General features: G+C 43.2%; 1 pseudogene; it reads left to right on the forward strand.

Annotated features, from left to right (window-relative positions):
• The first annotated feature begins 4,884 nt into the window (after positions 1-4,884).
• Positions 4,885-22,362, forward strand: part of LOC104345464 (glutamate decarboxylase 1-like) — a 49,266-nt pseudogene continuing 31,788 nt past the window's right edge.

The raw sequence follows: 22,362 nt of genomic DNA on the forward strand, positions 1-22,362 counted from the left end.
TCAGGATGTATGAATTCCAGTTGGTATATTTAACTTGAGGTGCGTTGCACTTCACCCCTTTCAGGAACTTCCGGCACTGTCCTCTTACTATTTCAGCGACAAAAGGAATCGGTTCTTTCGAATGGTAACAATTAATTTTCGGGCTGGATTCCCTTAGCAAATATCCCCCACCATTCCCTTGATTCGGGAATAGTCTCTCTCTCTTTGATTCTTTTAATTTTAGTGCCAATTTTGTAAGTTCTCTTTCCCACTCCCAGCAGATTCGGCAGACGCCCCTTGGGGGTCTTCCATCTCGGCAATGGGCCCACCACCGTTCCCGACACACCTTACACACAAAGCACACGAAAGAGTAACAGTTATAACTTAATATCTGCAATCTTACATGCCCATCTTTAGTCAGAATTGGATTTTCAATATATTCAATTTCAAAAGTATTCATTCAGGTCTTTTGGAATTTTATTTTTAGTTCCCCGGGTACACTGGTCACTTGCCACTGTTGATTCTTTATGGGTCCTTTGATTCGGCTGGCATGAGTCCACCCTCTTTCAGCTGTTCGTATGGAGGTTTCTGTAGTAAGTAAAACAAGATAAGGCCCTTCCCACCGTGGAGTTAATGAGGTCTCTTTCCATTATTTAACCAACACCCAGTCCCCGGGTTTCACTTTATGGACTGCCATGTTTAATGGGGTCGTTGGACAAGCAATCCTTTTTTCTTCAACTGTTCCCTACGACTCATTATTTGAGTGATGTACCACAGTACATGTGATTCTTTTAATTGAGGGTGATTATGTGGAACTTCTAGGTCATAGGGCATCCCATATAACATCTCAAATGGGGAAATCCCTACATCTGTACGGGGTTGGGTCCTTATATTCAAAAGTGCGAGGGGCAGACACTTGACCCATGATAGTTTGGTCTCGATCATCAATTTGGTGAGCTGTTTCTTTATCTCCCCGTTCATTCTTTCTACTCTTCCTGAACTTTGGGGATGCCAAGGGGTATGATATTCCCAATTTATTCCCAAGGCCCCCAAGGTATCCTTAACTATTTTAGACACAAAATGAGGTCCCCTGTCAGAATCAATGGCTTCTATTACCCCATATCTTGGGATAACTTCTTCTAACAGCACCTTTACTACGGTTTGGGCCGTTGTTCGTGCAGTCGGGTATGCTTCCACAAAGTGCGTAAGGTGATCCACGATTACCAGTAAATATTTGTACCTACCCACCTTTGGGAGTTCAGTAAAATCTATTTGAACCCTCGCAAAAGGCCTATGTGCCAGCTCTCTTCCCCCTAAAGGTCTTTCTCTTACTTGACTCCTGTTGACCTTTTGACACACTAAGCAACCGTTTGTTATTTGCTTGGCCAGACTATAAATACCCATATACATGTATTTATTAGCGAATTGGTCTATCAAAGCTTGGGTTCCCCAATGTGTGGTATCGTGGATTCTTTGTAATACCCCCATAGCCAAGGATTTTGGAAGTACCTGTCTCCCATCAGGTAACACCCATTTTCCCATTTCATCCTTTTTTACCCCCATTTTATGTAATTTCTCCTCCTCTTGAGTGGTGAAACTGAGGAGTTGGACCACCTTTCCATGATGCAAACAATGCTTTGCTCTCGGATTCTCACAGGCACATGCTATCCCATCCATGCCCCAATCCTCCCAGCAAGCATAACAAGGTTCCTTATAGAGATTACCTCCACAGTTGATACATTCTTCTCTCTGTTTGAAGGGATCCTGAGCCCTTAGAACCATTAGAGCAGCTTTTCTAGCCTCCTGATCCGCAGCATTATTACCCCGCTGTCGGAAATCTAGGCCTTTCTGGTGGCCTCTCACGTGTACCACTGCTATTCGGTTAGGACCTCTTAGGGCGTGAAGGACTTGGGTTATTAGGCCCTGGTGTATTAAATCCCTTCCCTGGGAATTTATGAGGCCACGCTCTTCCCAAATTTTTCCAAAGGTATGGACTACCCCATATGCATACTTTGAATCTGTATATATTGTTCCTGCCTTTCCCTTTAGTAAACATAATGCTCGGAGTACTGCATAAAGTTCGCACACTTGAGCTGACCATGCTGCGTTCAAGGGTCCTGATTCTATTACATTAAGATTTCTTCCCCCGATTATCGCATACCCTGATCTTCTCTTCCCTCCTACCACTCGAGAGGACCCATCCACAAACAGCTTTTCTCCACCTTCCAGTTCCTCCTCCTCCAAGTCTGGCCTTATCTTTGTTTGTTCCTCAATGGTATGTAGACAATTATCTGTCAATCTTTCCCCTTCAGGTTCCCCGTACAAAAACTGGGCCGGATTTTGTAAAGTAGTGCTTTCTAAAGTTAGTTTTGGTGAGGAGATTAAAATCCCTTCGTATTTCAACAACCTAGAATCGGTGATCCATTTTTCGGCTTTTTGTTGTAAAATTCCCCGGATGTTGTGAGGTGATAGAACTTTCAATTTGCTCCCAAATGTTATTTTGTGTGCCTCTTCCACAAGGAGAGCTGCTGCCACTATCGCTTGCAGGCAGGTTGGCCACCCACGGCTCACTGGATCCAAAAGTTTGGACAGGTATCCCATAGGTTTCCTTTTCCCAGCCCACTCCTGTGCCAATACTCCGAATGCCGTACCCCCATCGATATTCACAAACAAGTAAAATGGTCTTTTTAAGTCTGGTAAGCTTAATACTGGTGCATTAATTAAATCCTCTTTTAAGCTTTCTAATTGCTTTTCATCCTCCTTAGACCACTTTAACAGTCCCTCTTGGCTTAATTCGGCATATAGAAACTTGACTTTGTTACTATAATCTTCAGTCCATTGTCTGCAGTACCCCATTAATCCCAACAGTTGACGAACCTGTCTTTTGTTTGCCGGAGGTGGCATTGATAGTATCCCATTTACTCGCTCGGGATCTACCTTCTTTTTCCCTTCGCTCAGCCAATGTCCCAAATATTTGACCTCTGGTTCTACAAACTGTAATTTTGATCGGGAAACCTTCAATCCCTTTAGGCTTAGGAATTTTAACAATTTGATACTCTCCACGCGGACTTTTTCCTCTTCTTGTCCAGCTATCAGGAGGACATCTACATACTGAATCAGCTGTACTCCTTCTCCCTGCTTGTACTCTTGGAGAATGTGCTCCAGGGCCTGTCCGATAGATTGGGAGATTCCGTGAACCCTTGCGGCAACACTGTGCATCTTAACTGCTGTTTTCTGTGGGTTTCAGGATCCTCCCATTCAAAGGCAAAATAATCCCTATTGTCCTTATCTAGTGGGCAAGCCCAAAAGGCGTCTTTGAGATCAATCACACTGTACCATCAACTTTCAGGTCCCAGCTGGCTCAGTAAAGTATACGGATTTGCCACAACTGGGAATCTTGCAAGTGTTCTTTTGTTAATTTCCCGTAGGTCATGGACCAATCTATAAGACCCATCAGTTTTCTTTATGGGTAAAATGGGTGTATTGAAGGGAGACATGAATGGTTCCAGTAGCCCTTGTTTAATTAATCTTTCAATCTCTGGTTTCAACCCCATCCTGCCTTCTCGTGAGATTGGGTATTGTTTTATTTTTACTGGAATTTCCGGATCCCTGATAGTTACAGTGAAGGGTGGGATATTCAATTTGCCCACTGTCTCCGGAGTGTACCAAACCTCGGGGTTAATTTTTACTTCATCCTCACTCCTAAGGGGCCATAATTTTACTTGTAACTCATTATTTTTAACTTCCAAATTAATGCCTAGTGTGATGATCATATCTCGTCCCAGTAGGTTATAATCTGCTTCTGGGACCAACAATAGGGATCCCACCCCAAACTTAGATTCCGTTTCAAAAAGAACGTCTTTTATTACTGGAACCTTGAAAGGCTCGCCTTTTGCTCCAATTACTTGCATTGTCTCCGGGGACAAGTGACATCCCTGGGGTAACTCTTGTACTGTGGACCTCTCGGCCCCTGAGTCCACAAGGAACTCGATTTCCTGTTGCTGGGGACCTATTTTAATTTTTATCAAGGGCTCGGTTTTATGTCTAGCCCCCAGCAAATAGAGCCCCTGACACCCCTAATCCTCCTTGAATATTTTCTCATCCTGCAGCTGTTTTCTGCATTCCCTTCTCATATGACCCTTCCTCCCACAATAATAACACTCCACATCCTTTCTCCTTGTTCCTTCCACCCCAGGCCTTGGGTCCTTCTTGTGAGTCGATCTAATCCCACCCCCACGCTGTCCTTCCCGAGCCACTGCCACCATCAATCTTCCCTGCTTCTTAAACCTCTCGTCTTCCCTTCTGACAAACACCTTCTGTGCCTCCCTCAATAACTCATCCAAGCCTCTGTTTTGCCAGTCATCTATCTTCTCAATTTTTCTTCTAATATCTTCCCATGCATTTGCTACAAATTGCATTTTCAGCAGAGCCTGCCCCTCCTGAGTGTCTACATTCAGACTGGGATACATTTGGAGACTCTTTCGTAGTCTCTCTAACCATTTAGTGGGCGACTCATCTGCTTCTTGATGTTCTTTGAAAGCTTTATTAATGTTCTGTCCTCTAGGGACTGCCTCCCTGATACCCTGGATGATGATATTTCTAAGATCTTGCATGTGGCCCCTATGTACCAGGTCCTGGTGATCCCAATTGGGCCTCTGTAGGGGCCATTTCACATCTGCCGCTGGCCCCTGGGCATGCTGTGTGTCCCAAATTCGCATCCCCGCCCTCCTGATCATGTTTTTCTCCTCTGTGGTGAATAAAATCCCTAAAATAGCCTGAATCTCATCCCATGTATAAGTATTGGGTCCTAAAAATTGATCCACTCTTTCCACTACCCCCAGCGGGTCTTCCAGGAGATCCCCCATTTTATCTTTAAATTGTCTTACGTCCCCTGAGTTAATAGGGATGGATACGAACCCTATTCCTGGCTGTGGACCCCCCATTGGTACTTCCCTCAAGGGGTACAAACCGCCACCCTCATGTGTACGTCGTGTTTGGCTCCTGGTTCTACGTCTGTAAGTTTCAGGGGAACAGGGGGGCGAATCAGGGTTCGAGCGGTGAGGGGCCGAGGGCAAGGGTTGAAGCGGTGCGGGTAGTGGTGAAATGGGAGGGGGAGGCGGTGGAGGGGGAATGTATGGTGGTGGTATTACAGGGACCACATCTTCCTCTGTATTCTTCCTCCCTCGGTAGCCACCCCCCTTTTCTTTTAAAGGGTATAAATTTACCCTGGTGTCTGCTACCATCCATAGACAGGCATATTCACTTTCCTCCAAATTAAATGGTTCCTCTGAGTTAACATAAATGTTTAGCGCCTGACATATCCAGTCCTCAAATGATCCAAAAACAGGCCAATACAGATGGTCTCCTCGAATCTGTTTTCCGCCCCAGACTTCCATGCAATAATGAATCATTTTCACCTTATCCTTTCCCTGCCTAGAGGGAAAGTTATCCCAGTGTTTCAACATCAGCCCTAGGGGACTATCGGGCGGTATTTGGGGCAATTTCACATGGGGCCCCTCTCCCATGGGCTCAAAGGGCTTGCTTTTCCTTTGTCCCATCTTCTGAGGCACTCACACACACACCAACTGCTCCCCTCGTTTGTGGCTCGCTCCCTCGCGGGCTACGAGAAACGCACTACTAGAGGGTCCGCACTCACTTTGCCCTGGCAGGACGTCTCATACACCGTGCCCCAGGATACCCAACCCAAACCGAACGGATTCCCGGCCTATACTCACGCGTCCTGCGTCTTCGTTCGGAGCTTCGTGCACAAAGATTACAGGGTTACCGGTTCTCCTTTGCTCAGTGTTCAATTTAGGTTCGTCGGTCGAGACAGAAGCGACCTGAGGGCTGCAGGGGCCGCTAGATGGCGGGGCGCCTCCCCAATGCAGCTGCAGGCCACAATCTAGTCGCGATCCCAGTCACGGCACCAAATTGTGATAGGTAGAGACACGGACAATTTAAAGTGTCAAAATCCAAAGCGAATTTTATTATATTAGCAAGCGAACAAGAGCAAAGGCAGCGCTAGGCGGCCGGGGAGTCTGCGCTCCGCCAACGGCTCGCAACTTCCCGCCTCGTGTAAGCACATTATATGTAGTCTCATTTCCTGCATTCGTGATGTCGCAATCAGGTTGATACTCTGCGCACGTTCCTTCTGTTGCTGGGGGGGGGGGCGTCTTTCTCTGCCTCCTGGTGATCGTAAGGATGAAGGCTGAATGTCTTCCTCGTTGCCCTGTGGGTGGACTTATGCAGGAATGTGACTAGTCAACCCCCTCAGCTACGGGTCCTGTTGACTTACGCAAGAATGTCCTTCGGTTGGGCTATCAAGCCTTGCGGGCACATAAATCTTCCATCCATACCTTCCCATACAGGTTTAATGAACAAAGCACAATATGTTACTTATTACATCCAGGTCATGGATTTCTCATACCAGGGAGTTTTGATATTTGTGATGAAATATTGAAGTCGTAAGATAACACATCTGAGTTAGCGTCTTGGTTTGAAAGACAGGTGTCTGCGGAGGAAGGCAGGAGCCTCCCTTGAAATGGAAAATGCAACCCCCTTCCCTCCAAATTATTATAATTTTGAAATTAAGGGACCTTCAGGCAAAGATACGGGGAATAGGAATAACAGTTCTTTACATATATATATATTTATAACACAAGGCAGGGGAAAAAAAAACAACAACCCACTGGTTTACACTGACAGAGTCAGAAATACAACCTGACACCCTGTTAGGGTGGCAGTAGCAGTCTGATAAGATGGTGGCTGCAGTCCTCCTGAAGGGATGGATGTAGTTCTGTTGAAGCAGCGATCTTGTAAAAGGATCTGGTCTTCCTCCGAAGGTCCAGTGGTAGGTAGGTAGCTCTTGTCGTCTGGAACTCCAGTGGGGGGGAAAAAAACTCCTCTGGGAATCCAGTGGAAGAAGGCTGCTAAGGTGTTCGAGATCTCAGTTTTTATTTGGCATGGACTGCTTGGCTCCTTCCCCCTCCCCCCCCCCCCCTCCGGGCGGAGCATCTCACAATGGGATGGGCAGTCGTGAGGCAGTTCCTTGATGGGCCATTAACAGGAGATAGCCCAGGAGCGAGTTATCGATGGGTCACGCGATAAGGTATTGTTGTGCCCATTAACAGAAGATAGTCCAGAGGGGGGAGGCAGGGAGCACCGCCCCACCTGGTCTCAACAGCTCCTGAAGATGGTAATAGAATACTTTTTTTGGGGCACATTTTACACTGTAACTTAGGACAGTTAGAAATTTCTGCCTTTTTTTTCACTTGTACGGAGAGAATCAGTTCTCACTGGTAATGACAGATGAGAAATGCCAGTTCTGATAAGGAAACTCTCAGTTTCTTGCAAGCTGAGTACTGCAAAGCAAGAGCGAGGAATAACGTGTTGCTTTGTGTGTGATGGGTTAACCCTGGCTGGGTTTCAAGTGCTCTATCACTCCCCCTCCTCAGCTGGACAGGGGAGAGAAAATGTAACAAAAGCTCCTGGGTTGAGATAAGGACAGCGTGATCCCTCAGCATTTACTATCACAGGCAAAACAGGCTCGACTCAGGGAAATTTAAATTAATTTATTACCAATCAAATCACATTAGGATTATAAGAAATAAAAACTAAATCTTAAAACGCCTTTGCCCGCCTTTTCCCTTCTTCCTGGGCTCAACTTCACTCCTGATTTCTCTACCTCCTCCCCGCCAGCAGTGCAGGGGGATGGGGAACAGAGGTTATGGTCAGTTCATCACATGTTTTTTCTGCTTCTCCTTCTCCCTCAGGGGGAGGACTCGCATTCTTCCCCTGCTCCAGCATGAGGTCCCTCCCACAGAAGACAGTCCTCCACAAACTTCTCCAATGTGAGTCCTTCTCATGGGCTACAGTTCTTCATGAACTGCTCCAGCATAGGTCCCTTCCATGGAGTGCAGTCCTTCAGTAACAGACTGCTCCAGCATGGGTGCCCCATGGGGTCAGAAGTCCCACCAGCAAACCTGCTCCAGTGTGGACTCCTCTCTCTCTATGGGTCCACAGGTCCTGCCAGGAGCCTGCTCCAGTGTGGGTTTCCTATGGGGCCACAGTCTCCTTCAGGCATCCACCTGCTCTGGTGCGGGGTCCTACCAGTGGAGGTGGGTATCTGTTCCACTGTTAACCTCCACGGGCTGCAAGGGGACAGCCTGCCTCACCATGGTCTTCACCACAAACTGCAGGTGATTCTCTGCTCTGGTGCTTGGAGAACCTCTTCCCCCTCCTTCTTTACTGACCTCTGCATCTGCAGAGTTGTCTCTCTCATTCTCATTCTACTCTCTAGCTGCTGTTCACGCAGTGTGTTTTCCCCTTCTTAAATATGTATACCAGAAATGCTACCACCTTCACTAACGGGCTTGGGCTTGGCCTTGGCCAGCGGCAGGTCCATCTTGGAGCCAGCTGGCACTGACTTTATCGGACACAGGGGAAGTTTCTCACAGAAGCCACCCCTGTAGCCCACTACCAAAACCTTGCCACACAAGCCTGATACAATCCACCCCTCGCCTCTGTGAATTACATATTTAAGAATTATCATTAAATCCACATTCATCACACAATCTTCATGAATGTCACTCACATCAACAAAAAGAATTCTCCACACAAAAATCAAAATAACATCATCACAACACCAAATGAAAATCGACAACTTATACACAGTCTATCCCTTGTCCCTTCACCACAACTACAGCTTCACAAATTCCCTACAGTTGTTCTGCTCTTTGCTCTCTAGAGGTGTTCAGTCTATGTTTTGCCTGTTACTTCTCACAATTACTACCATCTTGAATTCCTCATGCCTGCATAGGGCACCAAAAAGGACTGCGGTGGGTTGGCCTTGGCTGGACATCCGCTGCCCACCGAGCTGCTCTATCACTCCCCTCCTCAGCAGGACAGGGTGGGGAGAAAATAAGATGGAAAAAAACTCCTGGGTCAAGAAAAAGGCAGCTTAATAAAGCAAAAGTTGTGTGCAGAAGCGAAGGAAAACAAAATATTTATTCTGTACTTCCCATCCGCAGGTGACGTCCAGCCACTTCCCGGGGAGCAGGGTTTCAGCACACGTAGCAGTCACTCCAGAAGACAAACTTTGTCATAATATATGTCGTCCCTCCTCCTCCGTTCCCTTAGCTTTTACTGCTGAGCAGGTGACACATGGTATGGAATATCCCTTTGGTCAGTTTGGGTCAGCTGCCCTGGCTATGTCCCCTCCCAAGGTCTTGCCCACCCCCAGCCTGCCGGGTGAGTGGGAAATGGAGAGACACCTTGGTGCTGTGCGACACTGCTCAGCAGTAGCCAAAACACTGGTGAGTTATCAACACCTTTCTAGCTACCAATGCAAAGCACAGCATTGTGAGGGCTGCTGTGGGAAAATTGACTCCATCTCAGCCAGACCAAATAAAAATACCTACAACAAGATTAGGACAAATCTTTTAACAAATATTTGTCTTTCACTATCTTAATAATTAACTCTCTTAAAGGTTTCAAATAGTACTTTGCATCAAAATAAGCACGTCAGTCATCTGACCTTTTGAGTGTCTGCTCAACTATAATAGTCTTTTAACAAGAAAAAGTAATCCAGAGGGCAGTTGTACAGTCTGTGAAGCTGATGACTAACAGTGGAGATTCAGCTGCCCTAACTTTAGGCTTTTAAAAGTCAGGTCTGTAAACTAAAATACCTATCTGTGGTTCCTTCTTCAAGCAGAAGAAAGGGAGAAAGGTGCGTCCAATGGGTAACCAATCCCATTTTCAGACAGATGTCTGCAGATGTTATCTAGAAAGCCTGTTCTGACTTCATTACCTAGTCTTCGGCTCCCTCTATAGTCAATCTGCCTGAAAGCTGAGAAGCCCGTGAATCTCTTAGATCCAGTAAACAGAACATGTATCACTGGCAAGTGGGCACAAGCCAGTGTCACAATGCCCACTGTATACCTGGATTCAAAACTGGTTGTCTGAAATGCGGCCATGCTCAAAAAAAAAAAAAAAAAAACCAAAAAAAGTCACCCAGAGCTGTGTCCTCTGGCTGTATGATGAAACAAAAATGATAAACTCTGTCAGAGGGTTGATTGAAGGAGCAAGAATTCAGGTCTACTTACTGTTTTGTCTAGAAGGAAGTCTACATGCTGCTCTGCTCAACCTGCAGGATATTTGGGATGCTTTTTTACATGGCCTGTGTCTTCCAGTGTGCTCTGTATGGAGCTAAAGAATGTGACTTTTGGATTTAGGATTTTCCATTAGAGGCCATGTACCTTAAATTAGGGTGATACAGTCCTCTACTGTGTTGATCCCCTGCTGGAATCTGAACACCAAGGAATTTAATTATCAGAGCCTGAGCTTCATCAGCTTTCAAATGAGCAAAATTTAATTGAGAATATTCCATACGCAGCGAAGGAGAAGAAGAATCAGACTAGAAACTCTGTACACAGCAAACCTTCTCAGATGTGATGAGTGGGAGTGAAATGACTCTGGAATTATTTTATTTTTTAATTTTTTTTGTTATCAGCTTTTCAGTTCAGACATACACTATATCAGATAAAACAGAAAGCGAGTCTTTTCTGTTTGTATTAGCAATAGTGTGGCAGCGAGATAGGGAGGTGATCACGCCCCTGTACTTAGCACTGGTGAGGCCACATCTCCAATACTGTGTGCAGTTTTGGGCCCCTCACTGCAAGAGAAACATTGAAGTGCTGGACTGTGTCCAGAGAAGGGCAACGAAGCTGGTGAAGGGTCTGGAGAACAGGTCTTGTGGGGAACGACTGAGGGAACTGGAAGTGTTTAGCCTGGAGAAAAGGAGGCTGAGGGGAGACTTTATCGCTCTCTACAACTACCTGAAAGGAGGTTGTAGTGAGGTGGGGGTCCGTCTCTTCTCACAAGTAACAAGTGATAGAACGAGAGGAAATGGCCTCATGTTGCACCAGGGGAGGTTTAGATTGGACATCAGGAAAAATTTCTTCACTGAAAGGGTTGTCAAACATTGGAAAAGGGTGTCCAGGGAAATGGTGGAGTCATCATCCCTGGAAGTATTTCAAAGAGCTGTAGATGCGGCACTTTGGGACATGGTTTCATGGTGGACTTGATAATGTTAGGTTAATGGTTGGACTTGGTGATCTTAAATTTGTTTTCCAACCTAAAAATTCTGGTAAGTGGGGTGAGAGGCTTTTTCTTGTCCCAGGTCTTCCAGGGAAATTCCTGTACCCCTTGCTAGAGATTTTTCTGTCAGTAGTGATCAAAGCTTTTACTCATCCCCTGGCATGCCCCTTCCTGTATCAGAGCAGTAAGTTTATGTTCCTCTCTTTCTATCAGCAGGTGGATCTCCATTTTTTTGGAGAAGCTGATGCTGCGTAAATGGACTTCATTTACCACTTACTGTGTTTTGTGTTTGCAGTGGACTTGTGCAAATCAGTTGAAACTGTACACCAAACATCCTTGTCTCTAAACTGGAGAGACATGGATTTGACGGATGGACCACCCAGTGGATAAGGAATTGGCTAGCCGGTTGCACTCAGAGTCGTGGTCAACAGCTTGATACCTGAGTGGAGACCAGTAATGAGTGGCAATCCTCAGGGGTCAGTGGTGGGACTGGTGCTGCTTAACATCTTTGTTGGCAACATGGACAGTGGGATTGAGTGCACTCTCAGTAAGTTTGGCGACGACACCAAGCTGTAAGTTGCGGTCAACACGCTGGAGGGAAGGGAGGCCATCCAGAGGGACCTTGACAGGCTAGAGAGGTGGGCCTGTGCAAACCTCATGAAGTTCAGCAAGGCCATGTGCAAGGTTCTACACCTGGGTCGGGGCAATCCCAAGCACATATATAGGCTGGGCAATGAGTAGATTGAGAACAGCCCTGCAGAGAAGTAATTGGGGGTGCTGGTAGTTCAAAAACTGAATGTGAGCCAGCAACGTGTGCTCGCAGGCTAAAAAGCCAATCCCATCCTGGGCTGCATCAAAAGGAGTGTGGCCAGCTGGTCGAGGGAGGTGATTCTGCCCCTCTAATCTGCTCTGGTGAGATCTCATCTGGAGTACTGGGTTCAGCTCTGGGGCCTGCAACATAAGAAGGACATGGACCTGCTCAAGCAGGTCCAGAGGAGGCCCATGAAGATGACAGGGGGCTGGCGCATGTCTCTATTGTAGACAGGTTGACAGAGTTGGGGTTGTTCAGCCTGGAAAAAAGAAGGCTCCAGTGAGACCCTCTAGCGGCCTTGTAGTACTTAAAGGGGGCCGATAGGAAAGGTGGGGAGGGACTTTTTATCAAGGTGGAGATAGCGTGAGGGTAATGGTTTCAAACTGAAAGAGGGGAGATTTACATTAGATTCTAGGAAGAAGTTCTTCACTGTGGGGTTGGTGAGGCATTGGCACAGCTTGCCCAGAACAACTGTGGCTGCCCCTCCCTGGTAATATTCAAGGCCAGGTTGGATGGGGCTCGGAGCAACCTGGTCTAGTGGAAGGTGTCCCTGCCCATGGCGGGGGAGTTGGAACTAGATGATCTTTAAGGTCCCTTCCAATCTAAACCATTCTGTGATTTTATGATTCTATGATTGCTTCTTTTATTATTTTTTTTCTATAAAACTTGCCCACTTGCCTGTATGTGTGTAAGAATAAAAAAAGCCAAAAAGAGGTATAGCATGGTGGTTCCCAGGAGTACGTATACTCTGTTACTGAATGTGCCAGCTCGCACCTGTGGGCTGAGATGCAGAATTGTCGTGGGAGAATGAAACACCTTGGCAGATGTCTAGTGCTCCTCTCTCATCTAGAAGGGGAGCAGGCATGCGATTTAGTCTGATATGTAAAGTCATTATGATTGATGGCTAATATCCTGTGCGTTATAGTAAAATAATTTTGTAGCTGTAGATTCAGAAATCAGTTTGGGGATAATTTTGGTCTCTTAATTTATCAATAGACCAAGGCTGTGATTCTGTCCTGTGTTCTTTTTCCTTTCTGCTGGTAAAAGGGTGGATAATAATTGACTCGGACTGCTACGCTGAGTATTTCCAAAAGACAGTATTGTCCTTCAGGGGCTGATAAAGGGTTTTTCTGGCCAGATTTCCCACACACTTACCAGCACTGCATAGGAGCAGAGAGAACATATGATCAGGATGCTCAAGGTTTATTTGGACCATTGGGATTTATTGCTAGGTAGAACTTCTACAAATTAGAGCCACCAGGAGGCCTGAATAGACAAAAATATCAGGGAGCCATAATCTAAATCTGCTGGATCTCTAAATTATCTTTTCTATCTGGGCATTCTAGGACAAAATGGTCATTTTTGTCCCTCCCTTTTTCAGCCCAGTCAAGCACCAGGAATAGGTCTAGAATGGAAACTGTGAAACCTAAACCCTGAAATAATCAAGGTGAGGTGATGACACTTCACAGCCAAGGTAAAACTGAAAATCGTGCATGATGGGCTAAACCTCTAGGAATGATAGCATTGATATAGCATTACTACTTCCTGTCACTGTCTCTACCTGACCTTCTAATGCTTCTGAGGTGATAGCAGGAATTCTTAAAATACAAGGTGTTGAAGAAATATCCTGCTATACTCCACTTGTTGTGGAAGAATTATCGGTACTGGGCAAAGGTAGATATGACATAGTATCGCAATTGCCTTGGATTGCTTGGTATAATGAGAAGATGATATATTTCGAAGCGAATGGGAGTCTGAGGTAGTTCATAATGGAAAAGTAGAGAGATTATGATTAGGCTGTTCTCTGTTTCCTTTCTCTGAATGAGGCTTGTTGTTCAGCTGGTCCTGGAGACAATGAAAAAGAAGAAAAAAGCCTCTCCCTCCCTCTAGAGCTTCCACTTCCCCTGTATTACAGTTCTGAGTACATCATGTCCTTCCAACTAATTTTTTCTTGTAGAGGAAATTGCACAGCTGCTGCTTTCAAAACCTCCCTTTCCAGCCGACCTCACTTGTCGCTCTGTGCTGTCCCAGGGCACTGCTGCTCTGACCTTCCATCCTGATCCCAAGGGCAGCTGTGTGCCTGCTGACTGCAAATCACTGCTCCAGACTCTGACTATAACTCCAGAGCCCTGCTTGTCTCAGCCTTGCCTACCTACAGATCTCTCCTCCCCATGAGACGTACTGTTTATTTTCCTTTTCTCAGGCCTTATGGCAGGTGTGAAGATTGATATCAGGTATAGCTGCTCATAAAGAACAAAGTGGGAAACAGCAATACAGCAGTGCATTGCAGTGACTGTGACCTCTGGCTGTCCTTGAATGTGTTAAATTGACTCTCTTTGTTGATTGTATACTGTTACCTTGCGGCTCTTGGTGCTATCTAACATGCACCTATGTACACATCCTAGCTGGCTAAGTTTTTTCATCACATATAGCCTGTCTCCTTTTCCAGCAGCTAATCATCTGGCTGTGACAGGGGTATTTGAAGTGGCACATTTGTTGATATATATGGCTTCAACCTTCCTTTTGTCTTTATCTTTGGCTAGTGGCTAAAACCACAGTCAGAGTTTTGCAGATATCTTAAGGCTAGCCTTACCCTATTATTAAAATATTTTTAGACATCTATTTTATTTATTCTTTTAAGTAGGAGGGAAAGAATCCCTGCCAGGAACATTATGGACAATTAAAAGAATGAGAATTATGGAGACAGAGAGACATTACAGGGCTTCTTAAATCTACATAAGAAACTGGTGTCTTCATACAGGTACACATGAGATATCAATCAGATTTTCTTCCCTATTAAAGTCAGTGCAATCTGAGAGATTGCAAAAGACATCAGAAAACAAGACATGATTTTGTGATTGCTCAGTTTGCTGTAACCTTACAGGCCCAATTTCATGATAACTCATCTTGCTATTACCTCATTTCAACTAATGTGGCCAAATTCTGTTTTATTATTAGGCTTCACAAGACTGTGCAGAAAAAGAAAGGTGAATTAAAACCAAAAAGTTTCCTGGCATCATTTTTTCTGCTTGTCAGTTAAAAACATAGCAATTCATTATTTATGTATTTAAATACCTTGTGCTTCGATTCCTGAAGTCTGCTGTTGGGAAGTGCAAGTAGGAAGGAGAATTAAGGTTGATCAGACGTATGGACTCCAGCCAGAAACAACAAAACACTCTGACCTACAATAAGTTCTGTAACTATTCTTTTACAATAGAATGCTATGTTTTGATAAATAAATCATTCAAAATAGCAATGATTTTAAAACGTTATTTAAAAAAAAAATGTGAAAATGAGACATGTGTTTCATGAGAAATTAATCAGTTAAATTCATGCTTAAAGTACGCATTCTTTGTAAAAGCATAGGACAACCTGTGAGTTTAGCATAGGCTTCAGTGCTTTGAATTTGTCTCTTTATTTTGTTCAATCTGTTACTGCATTCCCTCAAAGTAAGCTCTATATTTATAAGTTCCACTTGGACTGCCAAACTGAAAACCAGTACAGAAATCTTTTTATTTAGGTTTTACACAAAAAAAAGACTTCATTTTTTTCATTGCAATGAGAAGTCAAAATGAAGGATATTTACAAATAATTTCTTTTTAGAGGTTTTATTTTTTTTAATTTAAAAAGAAAATAAAGTAAATTTTGAAACAGCTTAGAAATCAGTATAGTCCCCAAAATCTCTTGCTTCTTGCAGACCAGTGCAGGCAAGTAACTAAGGGTTTGGGTTTTCTCTCATGCAGCGAGCTGCTTGCAGCCTTGCAGGAGCCGTCAGGTCAGGCTGTTTGCCCATGTACACCACCACGTACGGTCTGCATGCAGCCTACCTGGGCTTTTGCATGTGGGTGGATCACTGGGTACTAACAACTTTTTTAAAACACCTAAACTTCCTGTGTTTCTTCATCTGATTGTTATAGGATCCCTTGAGCACAGAATCACATGCTGACTTGTCCTAGTGGAAGGTCAGGATCTAATAGTGATTTCTGGGAAATGTTTTTGCCTGTAACTCTAAAAGTACTGTTTGTCTTTCTGTTTACTCCAATGAAAAAGAGCTTAATGCCATCTCATCTGCGGTACTTCAATACACTTATGTTACATTCATAGGCTTTTGTTTCCTATGATACAAGCCTGATTTCTTGTTGATTGGATTTGATGTTGAGGAAAAATTACTCAGAGTGTCTTTGTTGATATTTTGTCATAATCTCCTATGATTTACTTTGAAGTTGAGGTAAATAGATGATTTCTCCCTCTGCATTAACAAGCCTAATAGGTACTAAATATATACATATATGAAAACCATTTAAGAGCATTTTTTGTTCTCCATCATGCCCATTTTACAGGCCTATGACATCTCATCCTGTCATCAGCAAATAGGATGAACCCAGCTGATAATATTCAAAATATTGGAACAATCCTTTCTCCTGTGCAGCACACACAAAATGCAAATGAGTGCTTTCTGTTGTGGGTAGTCTTTTTAAAATTTCCTCCCAGGGGGCTTTGTGAAGTGGTATTCCACACACAGATGAGGGGAGAAGAAACGAGGACAAGACCTAGATAGTAAAGTGTTCTTTCAGCTTGCTACTGTGTGCAAACTTCTCCCAATATTTTGTTTCTCCAGCTATCCTTAGCCCATCTGGGGTATCCTACTAAGACCAGGGAGAGGTGCTGGTGGGGCAGGTATGTGACAAACAGAGCAAACTGGGAAAAATAATCACAAGACTATGAAGAAGAAAGTGCAAGTCTTTTCTTCTTTTTGGTTAAGACAACTGTAAATTATTTAATCTGGGACAGGAAAGAAGGAATTCATCTGTATGTCAGACAAGTTGTGAAAACTTTGAAGGTTTTTTTCGAGAGATTTGCCATTGCAAAATCGAACTGTCGTGGGCTTAAGTGGGAGAAGCAATTGTGAGAACATGGAATTGAATGAGAAAAAAAAATAGAATAACTTAAGAATCTTGGCAGCTACTATCCAAATTTGTGGTTTAAAATAAGAAATTGAAAGATCAAGCAAGCAGTAAATTAAAGTTACAACCAAAGAGCACCTATGAAAATGTTCTTCACGTCTGCTACTATTGCTGAGGCAGAGATCAGCACTAGTGGGAGTTGTGCTGAACTAACAAGCTGCTCTGCGGTCACGCAGTCTGGGCTGCTCGCTGCCTCAGCTGTACATAACAGCCATAGTGAGTGGTACACAACGCAGCAATGGGTTTTGAAGGTGTAGTGACCTCCAAATTTCTTCCAGAAATAACTAATAGTCAGTATAAAATAGAGTTTCTTGACATATATAAAACCAGAAAAATAATCAGCTGTTCATCTCATGCCCTGGGGCTTTCCATTCCCAGTACATTCTGGTTGCAGTTAGTCTCAAGCTTTGATGGTAAAATGGTTGACTCACTTATTGCCTTCACCTCTTCTTGAACTTTGAGAAGATGATGTCTTAGTCTTCTGTAATATGTCTCCTTGGCTTAAAAAATATTTCCTGTGGTACAGAACAAATAGATTTGATATGTATTTTGGCCCATTTGAATTTGTGGGGGTTTATTATTTCTTTACTTAGACTGCTCAGTTCAGGTTCCCTTCGCAACTTCCCACCCCTCACAGACATGATAGTGTTATTGGTTAGAAAATACTCAAATCACATTCTGTTTTGACTGCTTCCGGTTTTCAGATTTCAGCTCTTGATATTTTATGTTTCTTATTTTATTTTAATGTTCCCAAAGTGTTTATGTTGCCATGCACAATTTTATCACAAACAACTTGTTTGACTGAAATAAATCACAGTTCCCAACACTTTTTTTGTCATACTGGAGCTCTGTAATGAAAGAGCAAATCTGAGCTCTGATATTCTTTCAACTGTCATCTATGCTGCTGGAACTGCCAGGGGAGTTTCTTTGAGTCACTTGATAAAGCTTGGTATAGCAATTTTATGTCACTCTCAGTACTTCAGAGTATATTTCTTTCAGACATGAGGTTTGCATAAAATCAGAAGTGGTTCCATCACTTTCAGTCCACTCATTTCTTTCAGCCAGGCACATACCTTACTCTTCAGGCTTAATATCTAACAAGAATTTGTGATTCACCTTGTGAACTTGTGACACTGTGTATGTCTTACAATCACTGTATCTTGATTAGTTTTTACTTCTGACTGAATCAATTCTACTTCGATTCATGTTAATTGAAACTCCGGATAGAGTTTGTACTCTTCTAACAGCATTTCCACTTTCATCCTAGACACTTATTCAAACAACAATCCCTAGCAGAATAGTTTCCTCCTCTTTTAGCTGACCCTGGTAAGAACTAAGAAAAAGAGGGGATTGTACATTCTACACAAATGTCATAAAAGTCAACTATGTTCAGCTATTTCTATTGAGAAAAGTTTGATGTCATTTAGCTAATACATGTACAATTGATCTCCTGTTAGAGGCATTTCATTCGGCACATCTCAGACAAGATTTTGGTGTGAGATAGCCATCTTAGCAGACATGTCTATATTCTGGGAATTGCTACAGCATGTCATAAATTGAAGGGTATTTTTCTAGGAGAGTCTTACTCCAGGGTTGTTTTTTTTTTTAAAAAAAAAATCTAATAGCTACCAATAATGTCTAGCTTCTCAGCTTGAACAGGCATTAAAGTTTCAGATACTGTATGTTTCTGTAGTGAGCCATTAAGTGTCAGCTACAGCATAGGAAAATAAAGCATATTTCCCTTTGCCATCAGTCTGTGTGAGGGGATCTACAAATCCAGCCTTATTCACGCTAGATATTCTGGTTTTGGAAATGCTATAGTCCTGTATTTCTTCTGCAAACAGTACATTGACGTTTCTATTTGTTCTGAAATTGTTTTCCTGATCTCAGGTATTAATTTTGTTGCAGAATGTATTTCCAACAAAATTAGTCTTCCTTGTCCTCTCTCTGCTGGTGAAACGCTGGCTGACACAGCAGTACTTCCCAAGAGTTTTCAGCATTGTGCTTCATTTTTAACCTTTGCAGGAGCCTTACAGTCAGCTTATAGAGTGACAGACTCTGCCTCCACACCAGCACTGTTGCTTTGCCATGTAACATATCACAACTAAAGCACTCATGGACTCCAGTTTGTATTTACTTGGATAAGAGTTCCCCAAGATTATGAGCATGTTTTGAATGATGTTGTCATTGTTTCCACTACCATCACTATGAGCTTCAGCTCATTCTGGAGGAATGTCTCATGACACATGAATGTCTCTCTGGAGGCCTGTCCATCATGATAACCTCATCTGATTGAATCACCTCTACAGAAGAAAAAAAGGAGGATTTTTATCTCTATCGTATTTGAGGAACTGTTTTGCAGACTTTAATTGTTTTCTACCGAAGAGTTTGTCTCAGTACTGTAATAAACTGCAGTAGAAATATAATTTTATAACTAAACCCAAAGGTTATTGCACAGTGCAATTGAACATATCCAGAATTGAATCAAATGTGATTACATTGCAGATAGCTGGCACTAGGAAATCTGTGATGAAAGTCAGAAAGGGTAATCTTGAGTCGTGACCCACCTACTTGTATTTAATTTCCATCCTGTGCCATAGTGACTGAGCAAGTGAATTGAATGTGTGCTGGTCAGTAATCCGGACAAGGTCTTCCCTCCAAATATCTTCAGTATTAGGGATGGACAAGCCAGAAAGTTATTTAAAAATTAGCACACCTTCTCTCACTCCCTTCCATCCAGTAAAGTAGCTTTTAATATACAGAACATTAAAACAAAAATTCCCACCCCCTTTTTTAACTACAGAAGTTCCAGTTAAGGCTAAGCAGATAAGGAAAAAAAGCCAACCAACTTTCAGATGTTTTCAGGACCAGGGAGAGCAGAGAAACGTGCCTTGCCTTGCCAAGATTAATCTTTTCGTTTGTCTTCAGGGTGGCAAACCTCAGACATTTACTTTTTCTCTTCTCCTTTTCCCCCTGCAGCAGAAAAGTGGGGCAGATGTCTTATGGATCCTGAGATCCCAAGGCAGATTTTGTTTTGTTTGCTTATTTTTTGACTGTGCTGTCTTTTAGTAGATCCACCAGTTCCCAGTAACTCTCTCTTCAGTCATTAGCCTTAGAAGCATTTTCATTTTTGTTGTTTGCTTGAACAAATGCCAGAACGTAACGATCATGTTTCATTGGTTCTGTTTTGCTGCTCAGTGGTACTAATCACAGAGTTTGGTTTCCTTGTCTGTATGGTAACATGGGAGGGTTTAATTCAGCCTTGACTTTGACATTTCCACCACCTCTTTTTTATTAGGGTACCAGAGATGAGAGATCTATGACTCATGCCCACAAAACTGTGGCTGATGGATGCATGTTGCTGTGTCAGGTCTGTTTCATGCGTTTAAAATAAATACATTTGATGTGGCTGATTGGCAGAAACTGTGAATAAGACTATGTGCAGGGCAGTTAGCATCTTTGCATTCCCTTGCTATTGCAATGAACTCTGGCAGTAAGCCTGTCTGTCTACTTCTTTGTTTAGGTTCTGCCTTAGAAATAAGTCAATTTCCTTAGACATGAATTTGGGAGAAGTCCTTCAACTCTTCCAAATCTGATGAGAATGTCCTTGTTTAAGGGATGGCCTTTCCAAAATCCTCCATTATTGGGATTTACTTTTGGGGATTTGTTTGTCTTTGGTGGTAGCTCGTCCTTCCAGGTATACTTTTGGAGGGCTACTTCCTTGTCTCAGTCATTCTAGAAAGAATGCCACAAAATGAAAACTCTCTGGTTGTCTCAGTTTGCAGAGCTACAACCTTTAAGTGCAATCATGCGTGCTGGGTTTTTCTTGAGCAAAGAAAAATTGTTCTTTTTTCTGATCAATGTCTGAGAGTAAAATGGAACATGTTGCAGAGCATGCACTGACATTTGAAGTCCAGAGAGATCATGTGTTCTTGGCATGTCTATATTATACTTCCTGAAATTTGTCCCTGCCACTGGGGTTGTTGGTATATTTGGCTCATTTCATGCTGTCTCTGCAGAGGTGAATCCCTCCTTCCCTGTCCTTGCTAGACCTCTTTTCACACAATTTCCAACCATCTCTGGCAAAGCTCTTGTCAGTAGAATAGCTATAGCAAGGACTGACCAGTCCTAGATTCTGGTGAAGGGATCTGTGTGTCTAGATCTGCCCTTTATTGTTTAGGGTAATTTATCATCATCTTTCAGCAGGTGAATAGAAAGTCTCTATAATCCTCCTGAACCATGAGAGGCCTAGGTGTCCGTTTTGAAGTAGGAGAGGGTTAGAGTAAATTGTGAGAGGGCTAGAACAGAGCAATGCAACTTCTGCATTTGTTGTTAATATACAGAAGACTTAAAATTGTGCATATAAAGATGCAAGCGTATTTATACCTTTACCACAGTATTTTTATTTTTTTTTAACTCACGGTTCTAATCCAATGTGGTTAGGATTGAGACGTGGTCACAAAGGATGAACTCTAAGAAAGAAGCCAAAGGAATAGACAAAACCTGGAGGAATCTGGACTACTGGGATGAAGTGTTCAACTGTATTTTATAGAGGTAATATAAATCAATCACAGAACAGAGACAGTACATGTTATTCAGCTCAAAAGTGGTGAATTTGGCATGTGCTGATGCCAAAGAAGTATGGTCATTATGTGAGAGTACTGAGGAAGCAGTAGACTGGGCTTGTGAAGGCAGTACAAAACCAGAAGGTTGTATGTTTGTGAACTAAACCTCTTTATAAGCTGTGAGGTGCTCAGTTAGAAGCACCTGAAGTGAAAAAGACCTGGGTGTATGGCCTTCATGACACATCAGCCAACTAGTACAGACATTAAAAAGTCCAGTACAGTCCTGAAATGTGCAAAAAGAAGTATTTCTAAAAAGGGTTACTTATATAATCATAATCAGGTCTGCTGAGGCCTCATTTGCGTATAACTCTCTGGTTCAACTATGAGAAGGGCTGCTAGAAACGTCTAGGGAATGATGAGACCATTTTGTTAGGAAAAGCTAGGATTCTTTGGCTTAGATAGTATAATGAGGGCTGAGAAGGAATGATTGTAGTCCGTAAATGAGATTAAATATCAGATTTTAACTGAATTGAAGGACAATGTCACCACAGGAACAAACGGCTATAAATAGGCCATCTGTAGATAGAGCCTGGCAAACAGAAGCATCACGGTTTAAATAGTCTGAGACAGGAAAAAAAAAAAACAAAAAAAAAAACAAAAAAATCACAGTTAACTTCATCATGTAACTTGCGTAGCTGATGAAAAGGTGCGCATAAAGCAGTGCAAAGATGTTACAGGATATTATTCAGTAACTCAGGACTCCTTCAGTTCCTGTGCTCCTAAACATGAGAGACATTTTTACCTGATGATAATGGACACTAGACCTAACTCGTATTGCTGACAGCTATCAAATAATGAGGATATGAGATGTTGCTCCCAGCAGCCTGAACAAAACATGGAGTGGCTAAAAGCTGACTGCACAGGTCTAGGCTGTGATTTACCCTGC

This window comes from Leptosomus discolor, chromosome 8 (genome assembly GCF_034619465.1).
Source record: "Leptosomus discolor isolate bLepDis1 chromosome 8, bLepDis1.hap2, whole genome shotgun sequence".
NCBI lineage: Eukaryota > Metazoa > Chordata > Aves > Leptosomiformes > Leptosomidae > Leptosomus > Leptosomus discolor.